The sequence below is a fragment of the Halyomorpha halys genome, unplaced genomic scaffold (assembly GCF_000696795.3).
Source record: "Halyomorpha halys isolate HHAL.00 unplaced genomic scaffold, Hhal_1.1 Scaffold890.1, whole genome shotgun sequence".
Classification (NCBI taxonomy): domain Eukaryota; kingdom Metazoa; phylum Arthropoda; class Insecta; order Hemiptera; family Pentatomidae; genus Halyomorpha; species Halyomorpha halys.
In genome coordinates, this window is record NW_027106803.1 from 227,982 (window position 1) to 239,887 (window position 11,906).

The 11,906-nt window shown below is 27.1% G+C and overlaps 1 protein-coding gene across 1 annotated transcript in view; it reads right to left on the minus strand.

The window, feature by feature from the left end:
* The window catches only part of LOC106686870 (sensory neuron membrane protein 2), a gene marked incomplete in the record, with an annotated part of 38,467 nt that overhangs the window by 25,758 nt on the left and 803 nt on the right, over positions 1–11,906 (minus strand).

Sequence of the window (11,906 nt, forward strand, 5' to 3'; positions counted from 1 at the left end):
AAATTACATTTATTAGGGACATTAGACGGGACGAAGCGACAAAGCTGATATCCAAGGTCGATCGTAAAAGATATGTTTCATCCTTCCGCTCATTACAGCTCTGGACCAATTTTAGATCACCATGATAAGGATATGATCCTGAATATTAGAGTTTATTACTAGTTTTTTTATGACTCTTGTAACCACTTACTGATAAAAAGGAAACTACTAAAAAATGCCAATCCAGTAATTGTTTAGTAAATCCTTTCGATGAAAAACGTTTTAATCTTTTGAATCTTATCCATGTGCCGGCAATCAATTAAAAAACAATAAATAAAAAAACGGAAATAGGTTGGCCATATTTAACACAAAAAAGTATTTTGTTCTATTCCAAACTGAGCAACTTTCCTTTCTTGCTTATTCATGATCTTTTAATAGTTGTTTTTTAGAAGTTTTTGTAGTTGTATACAAAATTTGATGTTTTATTTATCAAAAACACTTATATATATTAAAATTTAGAATTTGTAAGACTATGAAAAGTATATTTATAATAGTAAAAACTGTTCAATTTTAACATAAATAGTTATATCCATTGTAATATGCTATTTATGTTGATACATTTAATGTTTTTTTATTTTTCATCTGACTGGTTACCTATTTTATTTCTGTTCAATAAATCTTATGGTGGATAATACTCTCGATTTGAAAATATACTCTGCAAGAAATAAAGTAATTATCCGTATTTAATTCTTGCGAAACTCTCTGGAATATTGTTTTCCTTATTATAAAATCGAATTATGAAATTCGTATCAAATTTTTTCAAGTGATCTTTTTTAAATATAATTTGAATGATAATATAATTTAAGGGTTCAGTAGAACTTTATTTTTCTTCATTTTCATTATAATTTTTATTCAGTGGATTAAATTTAGTTAAACCAAGCGTCGCCTCAATTTTTCTTTGGTGTTTTTACATCTTATTACTTTCATTAATAGATATTAGTTAATGTGTTCTTGAGTAGTTTAGGTTTATGTGAGTGCGGTCATTTTCTATGGAAGCATTATGAAATGAAATAGATAAAGAGCAAGTCGGCCTCTTTCCGTGAATTATTTCAGATAATGAAATGGGTTCCAAAGACAATACGTAATTTCCATCCGTACTTACGTCATTCATGGTGCATCATTATGATATATTCAGAAATATTTTATGGTTCAAAATACAATAGAATAAATGTTATCTCTTTATTTTATTTAGTTTAATATTATTGCATTTCATCTGTGGCGTAGCTCTTAACAATTATTTGGAAATTCCACCGCATAGAATCCTTGGGGTTAAAGTGGTTACTGTCTTGTTTATTGGTCACACTGCGAAATAAATGAAAGTAGAAAACAAGGAAGAATAAAAGATAATGAATTATTTCCAAAATTTTTATATCTCTTTATCATTAAAAACAAATAAGTTTCGTCGGATTCAGTGCAATGATTTATTATTTGATTGATGTTTGTAATGAATTCTTAATATGGTAACAAAATATTTTTTCTGTTTTTTCTTTAGTTTCTCATTCCCAATACATTTCCCATAATACCAGATTTGATTGTAAATTTTCCCTTCTCATATCAAAATTTCCATCCGAAAATTTCTGCTAATAAAAAAGGGGAGCGGAAAAAATTACTGTACGTTGCAGGAACGAATTGGTATATTTTTATTTTTGTCAGAAAAACAAGAAATCGACATTTTCTGAATTTATTTTGCTAATATCATGAAAACTACTACTCCTACGAAAAAACTGATAATAACTTTGATTTTAGGAGGTTAAATAAGCTTTAATTTAAGGCCAAAGTGACATCTGTACATCTAATACTCCCTTAGATATTGCCGTTATAAGCAAAACTTTTTGTCAGAAAAACAATAAATCGACATTTTCTGAATTTATTTTGCTAATATCGTGAAAACTACAACTTCTAAGATATAACCAATAATGACTTTGTTTTTAGGACGTTAAATAAGCTTTGATTTATGGCCAAAGAGACATCTTTACATCTCATAGTTCCTGAGATATAGCCGTCAGAAGCAAAACGTTTTGCCAGAAAAATGATAAATTTACATTTTCTGAATTTATTTTGCTAATATCATGAAAAATACTACTCCTACGAAAAGACTAATAATAACTTTCTTTTTAGGACGTTAAATAAGCTTTAATTTAAGGTATAACAGACATCTGTACATCTAATACTTTCTAAGATCACCTTAAACGTGAATTCCATATTCCATTGACTATATTCCATATTCATTTAATTGGCGACATGTTCAAAAATATATATACTTCGACCTCAAAAAAAAATATTTATAAATATTTTACTGTAACAAAGCAATATTTAAAATAATAAAGATTTTGGCCTTTTGGTTTTATTTAAAAAAAAATCCCTTTCTCTCTCTCTCTTGATATTGGATTCGAATCCAACTTTATGTAACTTAATCATGAATGATTTTTTTTTCTTGAAAGTCTTTTTAACTTATCACCTAAAGTATCATTTCTTGTTTTAAGAGACTGTTGTTCAGAACTGAAGAAAATAAGGAATATTTTATTGAAAATTATATTTAGGACCTCGTTATTTTTAGGTTGAAACCTCATGAAAATTTCTGGGTTTTTTTTCTTCACTAATGCGGCACTGTATTGGACCTAGAATGTCCCACCTTTTTCAGGCATTGAAAAATATAAATATAATTAAATCTGTTTTTGTTACATTTCTTAATAAATTAACAACACATTAAATTATTATTATTTTTTTTTAATTGAACTGAAAACGGTAAAATCTTTTAGAGAGACTATAGTGTAAACTCTTTTATGTATTTATGTACCATAAAATATCTTTTATATTAATTAATTAAAAAAGTGAAAATCTAGTGGATTATACGTTCAATGTAATTTAGAGAACATTTTATGATTTGTCTTATATTTTTCATTCATTACAATATGTTTCAATCAATTACTTTTTTTTTCTTTTTTTTTTGGTTTTTATTAAATTCATTCAATTAGAATCAACGAACTGTAATAGTCTCTTATTGATTTTTTTTTTATGTTGGATACTTCAGCAACAAAATATATATTTTGAAACAGGGAAATAGTTACCGACCAAGTTCAGATATTTAAACCTAAGATCAGCAATGAATAATCCCATCGACAGGTAGATGACAAAGTTCTAAGTAGGTTCCTAGTAGGTTCTAAGTAGAGGCCATGAACTCTTTTTGTCAACCAAATATCAGTTGCCTAGCCCAGTTTGGTATCAACGCAGCCTAATCATTGCTATCTTTACTGTACTCATTGTATTCTCCACTGACCTTCATCCATAACATTAGTATAGTGAAGATCTATGAAAACATTAGGGTTTAATTATTTGGAAAGCAATTTTTTCTGATATAATAATATTTAATTTTAATAAAAGTGCTTATGCAATTTATTCTTAAAAATCAACTACACAGAATAAATTGCAACCCAAAAAATTAGGCGGATATTAGAAATTAGATCCATTTTGGTAATTCATTCATTATGACTGAGCCACAGAATAAAACTGAAGACTCAGTATAAATCTTCGAACACATATACCAAAATGATGCTTAAAGAATTTTTATTCGTTGGTTTTGACATATCGTGTACAACCAAAATTGGAAAAAATAACGAAATCGCGAATTTAAAGAAAATGTTCGAATAAATTATCTCACATCTTAACCTGTGAAATATCAATGTCAAAAAATTAAGAAATAATTCTAAAAATAATTCAATTTATTTTAATCGAAATGTGTAAGGTAAGAATATAACAAGATAGGTGATGACACTTTTCAACAGAGCAGTTTAGAAATTCCTGTCCTAAGCCATTCCATTAGCTATAATTGATATCAATCCATCATAATTAGTTGTAACTTATCAACTTAGTTTTGATGACCAATAAGAATAATAAGAAAATTTTCTCTCTCTAATAAATTAAATTAAAAAAAACACATTTGATTCATACTGCTACAACTCTCGAAGGGTCAGGAGTTCAGTATTTTGTAAGGAAGTACTGTTACTGGACAAAGGGTTGTGCAAGGAGGTGATTTGGTCAGAATGATGCTTGCCTGCCACATTTTCACCCAATTAAGGGTACCCACTTAATGAGGCTGAGTGGACCCAGGAGGGGTCCCCAGCCCCCAGGGCTGAATCACGGCTATAATGAAACAGAAAATAATTATGTGCTCCACCTGGATTCGAACCCGAGTCCATGGAGTTAGTAGCACAACTAACTAACTAAATTATTATTGCTTTAATTTTCTCTATTCTGTTTTTCAATTTATTTATTTAGGTAATATTTCATTTATTTTTATCAATCTCTAAATATTCAATGAATGGACACTATTACTTACTGTTAGATTGTAATTCATATTTGGTGCTAAAAATATTTAAAAATATCATCTAAAAAAATTTTTTTTTATACTTAATATCTTATAAATCCAAAATAGACAATAATTTTTCGAACCTCTTTTTGTTTCCCAAAACTTATAATAATCCACCAAAAATTCCTATAGAAACCATAAAAGGTTTAAATTACGTAAAAGCTCAAAAATAATTCGTAGTCGTATAGATAGTTTACTTTCTTTACCAAAGGCAATTCTCGAATAATGATATCTTTAAAAAAATAACGTAATTTTTTTAATAACCACGGATATTGTATCCCAATTGCTCACTTAATAAGTCATCATAAAATAATATTTTCTTTTTCTGAAGCCCTTTATACATCTCTAGTCCTAAGCAAATTATGTTTTCGACAATACTTAATGGTATTATCATTTCACTGAAAAAGTGTACGAAATAATTGTAGAAAGCTATGCTTAAAGAAACAAAAAATTTCAATGGTGTGAGAATTAGAAAAGTGAGTAACCGATTAACTTTTGATTTTTTGTTTTGTTTTTTGTGTAAGAAGATGGCCTCGTGACCTTATATTGTAAACTGTTTTTAGAGTTCTATTACTGGGTAGTTTCTCTACATCCTGTATCATATCATTATGTCATTATGATCAAATTTACTGGTTGTATTTTTTTATACAGTTGTAAATATCAACAAATAAATAAAAAAAAAAGAAAAAAAAAAGTTTTTTGTGTATATGTTTCCTTGACATTTACAGATTGACTCTGCATAGGTCTAGCTCACCCGGTTGATAATCACGGTTTTTGGATGATTATACTCGTAGTTGACAACAATACAGCTCCCTGCTGTACCTCTATATTTGTTCCCTTAATGCGCTAGCAGAGCAATCAGCAATTAATCAGTCACCTTGGATCGAATCATATCCACACGTAACAGCTTCATTTAGCTGTCGTTTTTTTTTTTTTTAAATAACGGAATGATCATTGAAGGAAAATGTAAATAATCATATGGAATATTTTTACTCTCATAGTTTTTTTTTTTCTCCAATTAATTGTAATATTATTTTTATGTACGTACATCTTTTTTTTTATATGGGTACACATTTAAAAAAATTAGTAACTATGTTACTTAAATTAATAATATTATACTAAACCTCTAAACCTCATTATAATTGTTCAGCAAAATTACCGCCTGAAATGAATATAAATATAAGCCTTAGTCATAAATATATACCATGAAAAAAAAATCATACTTAAAAACGACTTACATGGACCTCCCACATAAAAATAACAAAACAAAAGCTAAATTTCCGACTTAAATTATTATTTCATCTTTTAAATAAACGATCAAAATTATCACTTTCAGAAAAACTAAAGATTTATACTTACCTTCTCAGACCAATTTCGACTTACGGTGCACAAATTTACGTATATGCCAAAAAAACTAACTTCCTGAAACTGCATTAGTTTCAATCAAAATTACTAAGCCTGATCAATAGCGCTCCCCCCTACATCAGTAACAAGAACTTACACAAAGACTTACGAACTCCCTACGTCCAAACAACCATTAAATCATTATATAAACGGTTTCATGACACACTTCCAACACATACTAACCCTATAATTCAAGGATTATCAACACTAGACTTACCAGATACGAGATGACGTTTACGAAGGAGCTGGAATAGGGACCTCTTAAATTGATTTTTAAATTTCAATTTTAATGGAGAGGCCGCATTGGATGACTATAACCTTCATGTCTTCATGACATTTTTTTTTTAATTATTATTTTTTCCTCTCTTTACATCTCATTCGCTGGTTGTAAAAATACTTTTACAGTTGTGAATAAACTAAATAAAGTAAAAAAAAAAATATTTAAAACTACCACTACTATCTAATTGTTATGATGCATAATTTTCTTTTTCTTAAATACACTAAATACATAAATTTATCTGTAGTAAAAAAGTTGATTATCACAAATAAGAAATATTAGGAAATTATGTAATCATTTAATAGTTACTGTAGAAAGTTTATTATGATCAATAATAAGAATATTGAGAAAGGGTGAAAAATTGACTAATATGAAAAAAATTTCCTCTCACTTTTCCGGAAAAAAATAATTTCTCCAACCTACTTCTTGTTAGCGCGTTCGGTGAAGTCTTATACCAATTATATCTTCTTAAAACTTTCTTTTCTCTGTTTTTAACGAATTCACAAATCTTTTAAAATTAAAGAACATACTGAATTAACTAAAAAATCTTAATTCTGGTGTGTTTACTCTCGACTTTCTCGCTTACGAACGAATTCTACACTCAGTGATTGAAAAAATTAAGTAAAAAGGAATAGTGAATTCCTCTTGATATATTGTACAATGTATTTATATTAAATTAAATTTGAAGACAATAATTTTAATGATAAAATTTTTACTATAACCAAGAATTGTTTGATAATAAGTTTTATATAAGTATAAAAAAAAAATCAGATGAGTGAATAACCTAGTTTTTTTGTTTAAAATGTTGCCTGATAATTTGTAGTAAACATATTATAAAAATAAAATATTTAAACAGTCTTCCTTTAAATCTGAAAGAATCACATCAAAAATGAATTTATTTTCACTGTGCCATTAATCCATTAAATGTTATTAGGAAAAAAAAGCTCTAACTATTCTTTTCCATGTAATTATTAAAAAATATTTAAATCAAGTAAAAATACGTGTTTCAAATTAGTCTAGAGTAAAGGTTTTTGAATACGAAAATAAAAGTTAAGTTTGAATTTAAAATTATTTTTTTTGTCTTAAAGAATCTTACCTGTACGTATCTTAACGCTGTTTATATGTTTAGTGAAGAAGAATTAAAAGTACTTCTTTAAATAGTCCTTTTCATTTTTGATATATTCATCATTCATTCCAATTGAGTTATTTGTATCCAAAAACCATTCAAATAATACGATATGACTTTGGGTTGTTTCAGAAATTAACAATTCAATCCTATGTAGTATATATTTTTAATACTGTTCCGTGCAGAGTGGGATGACACAGAGGTAAGGCACTGTGCTACTTATTCCAACGAACGGGTTTGATTCCGGTTGTGGGAGATAATTATTAATTCTGTGAGTTAACTCTGTTGGTTCTGAGTCAAAGCTTCCTTGGGTTCAGTTTATAAATGTTTTGATATTATGCAGATTTATTTATTTTGATCTTAAAATGCCTATTCTTATTATTTTCATTTAATTCAAAATTATTACAACTACTGAATTTATCTCAAATGTTTTTTTATTCCAAGCCAATAGGTGGTTTTCAGAAGCCCTTGAAAATAAATGACAAGTTTTATGATAGTTGTCTGAAATATGATAAACCAATGACTAAGTAGCATCCACCTTTTTTTCTCTGAGTTAAGTTATGGCATTTTGAGAAAAATTAGATTTATTTTCGATGCATTTTTTAGAATTATATAACTTCAATTAAGTATATCAAATCTAGTTTAAGATACCTTAAGAAAATTTATACCTTGTCATTTTGAAGTAAATTGGAATTTACATTTAAAGGAAACTTACATGGCATAGGATCTAAATACTAGCATACAAACAGTTTTTAATAATAAGTTGGTAAGCTTTCCCATCATATTTTTTTTATTAATTACTAAAACCCATAAAAAATCGTTAAAATCAAGAAGATGATACTTTCGTCGATTATATTTTTTTAAAAAACATATGTAAGATAGTACAATCTCTCTTCAACAATCAATTCCTCAAATACATGTAATTTTCCTGGACAGCTCCGAATATTTGGTTGAGCATGTGATTCCAGATAAACAGCAGTTTCCGTTGATAGTTATCTTTAAATGACCAGGAAATAATGTTTTCCCCCTACGTCATTATGGCCTCTATGGATAATAATATAAAAATACTCTTATTCAATGATTAATGAATGTATTAATATAATTTTAAGTTGATAATTACTACTCCTTTCGGTTACTCTCTAATCCGCTCAGGCTCCAGCCACAGTCCATGCTATCCAAATCTCTAATAACTCGTGACTGCATGTTTCATCTTTCGCCAAAATACTTAAAATAGTTTATAATAGATTATGTTTATTAATTATTTTAATAAATCAATGACTTTATATTCACGTTATTCTATCGTTTTCAGAAACAAATCATTCTGTCAGTAAAAGAAAATAAAAACAGGAATTTTTTGCGTTTTCCTCCTTTTCAATATCATCGACTCAAATCTTTTTTAACAGAAGTTTTTTATAATTGAAATACAAATATAATTATTAAATTATTCATTATTCATTAATGTACGTTGGAATATAATTTAAGTTGAAAAAAAGACAGCAGTATACAAAACAAGGTCAATCACCTCCTTGCACAACCACTGGTCTAGGAACAGTACTTCCTTACAAATTACTACACCACTGACCCTTCATAGGTTGTAGTGGTACAAATTTAATTTTTAATATTTTACATCATATTCATATTTATACAACTAACTATACATGTATATATATATTTTTTTTAGTTTTATGTTTATGTGGATAGAAATCATAAATGTTATTTTTCATTTTTGTCAGGTTTTTACAAGGTGTCTGGATAAATTCCAGCTCCGACTATGCCTAATCACCGCCGACAAAGACCCAGTTAGAAACTGCTTTATTTTTTCAGCAAGTATAAGTTGACGACGAAGATGTTCTCTTAAAGCATAAACTATTAATAATGCCAAAAATTAATTATATCAATAAAAATTTCTACTTGTTTATTCATTATATAAAGTAGGAACAAAGTTAGTTATCATTAAAGGCCCTTACATCCATATCTTCAAATATAAGTAATTACAAATCAATAGGTTCGTTTTATGTTTTATTCTCTTTTTTTCCCATCTTAATTTTACCCCCTCCTCTTCTTTTCTCAATTTTCCTTACCCACGTTTTAGTCATGTTCACCATATTATTATTGTTTTCAATTTTTTTTTTCTATTATTATAGATACATATTTCATTTGTTACATACATTTTCTTTCTCTCAATTTTTTTCTCTTTCCATAATTTTAATTTTTAAATTATTAATAAACTAATATATTCATTTTTCTTTGCATTATACAACTTCATTTTTATTTTATTTCCTTAATTATGTTATTTTACCTACTTATTCAATTACCTATGTATACATTTTATTTTCCACTTCTCTTATCACTTTATTTTATTAATTCCATCCTATACAATTATTTACTTAATGTCATTCTGTTTATATTTTATTTTTTATTTTCTGTATTCATTGGTTGTTATTTTGTTCTGTTGAAATGTAAAAATTAAGAAGGAAATAATTGAGATTTTGATATTTTATATACATCTCAGTTTTATTGTCTAGTATACTCATGCAAACTATCCTTTCATGGGTTAAGTTTATTATAAAATTCTTCATCTATTCTGAAATATTCATCTATATAAAATTTTATTTTTGTTTTGTATATTGTGTATTCTGATTTTTTTTTTTTTTGTGTATAATTGTATGTCAATTGTCGTTTCCGCATACCTATTGCTTGTTTTCTAGTTTAAAAAGTGTTCTGTTTTTAAGTTTTCTTGAAAGAATAATAATAAACCTTATTAATTATAAAACCACATTTATTCTTTTATTTTCCAAATAAATTAGTATTTACAAGTTGTTACCCAACATTACTAGATAACTAAATTTATTCATTAAAATATTTACATTTACATTCAATACACAAGTATACAATATTATATACATAAGCTATGCTTTTCTACATGTTTGAGCGTGAACAAAAAATCAAGGGAAATTTAGGTTTTGGTAAAGAAAAATTTTCAGATGTATAAGAGAAATTTAAAAATCCTAGGATGAAACTCTTGCTTTGGAATCTCTCAGATAACTTTCGACTGCTAGGGTATTAATGAGATGTAACTGATTGCAATAGAGCATTGGAATTGTTTAATTTATTAGTGCACTGTTACTATTGTTTGCTAAGTAATATCAATAATAATTAATACCCATAAAAATACTTTATCAGGATACGAATAGTTAACTATTCGATATCTTTATGACACTGAAACGATCTTTATCTTGGTATTTTTGTAGTCATTAAGGTATCTTTATAGTCTCAGTGTGATAACACCGAAGTGTTAACCAATAGTTTCTCGAATGTTATTTTTTTTTTTAAATTGACGAACTAGATTTATGGATTTTAGACTGAGGGAGCCAGGAAGTGGAAGAATATTATTGTTATAATAAGTACCCTCAAGGCGGAGAACTCTGAAACGTCGTTTTGAACTGTAAAATAAAAATTTAAATAAAGAACAATTTTGAAAAGGAAATCACTAAATATTTGCGTTTTAATTAAAATTATTTACACTTCCAATGTGCCCAATGATGCTTCGTACTAAACGATGAAATATAATTTCAAATAGATGAAAGTTTCAACTTCATGACTACAGATAAGCAAACCGATCAAGAATGCTTTTAGCTATTTGAATTAGCTATATTTGAAACTAATTGCTAAAATTGCAGTGATACAATCCTTATGTATGAACCATTGATAAATAAATATCGTATCCGTGACAATTTTAACTATTAGTTTCAACTGTAGCTAATGTTTGCCCAATTCCCATTATAATATGTCTGCTTAGATATATGTCATGTTATGTATCATACAGTTCGGTACATGCTAAATTATAGAAACTTATAATAAAGATTTTGAAACATCAAAACCTATAAATTCATTTGAACTTACTGGTTAATTTCCTGCACAAAACAGCCAAGGCGAATGTTAAATTCAAGACAATGTGACAAGAGTTAACGTAATAAAGTATTGGGTTAATAAAAAGAAAACTTTTACAACTTAGGAAAATTTGTATTGCCAAGCACGTTCTGTATGAAAGAAAAGTGGATGTTAATAATGTTCAGAAGAATATTAGTATAATTAAATCTTTTTTTTTTCATAAATGCAAATCAGTCCATGAAATATTAAAGTTTATTCTTCCATAGTTGAAATAAATTACTATATTATTCAGATTGAATACCTAAAACAGTCTCATAATCACATTGCTTTTAATTAGCAGCTATTGAGAAATTACTATAATATTTAGTTACAATTTCATATATCTGTTGAGTGAATTGATATCATAATTTAAGTATGTTTTCTCAATTCTTCTGGCCGTCATTTATTCCAACATAATTTATATTCAAAACTTAACGTTATTATATTCATATTTTGTTCCTCCTAAAGCTTGTTTTTTTTTATATAAAAATATATATACAGTCCGATTCATCATAATTTTTTTTTTAATAATCTCTATGACCCAAGATTATTCAAGTTCACGATCAACATCTTCCTTTCTTTTTACTTTAAGATTCGGCATGGGAAATCAAGAACTAAATTAAGAAACACATTAACTACCTTTTTCAACCGTATTCACAAATTTGTATTATTTTTTTAATAAAAATAAAGATGACAACTAAAGAAACACAAGTTGCACACCAAATAAGTATATAATATAAGTTGGTGAATAAATCAGAGTATAT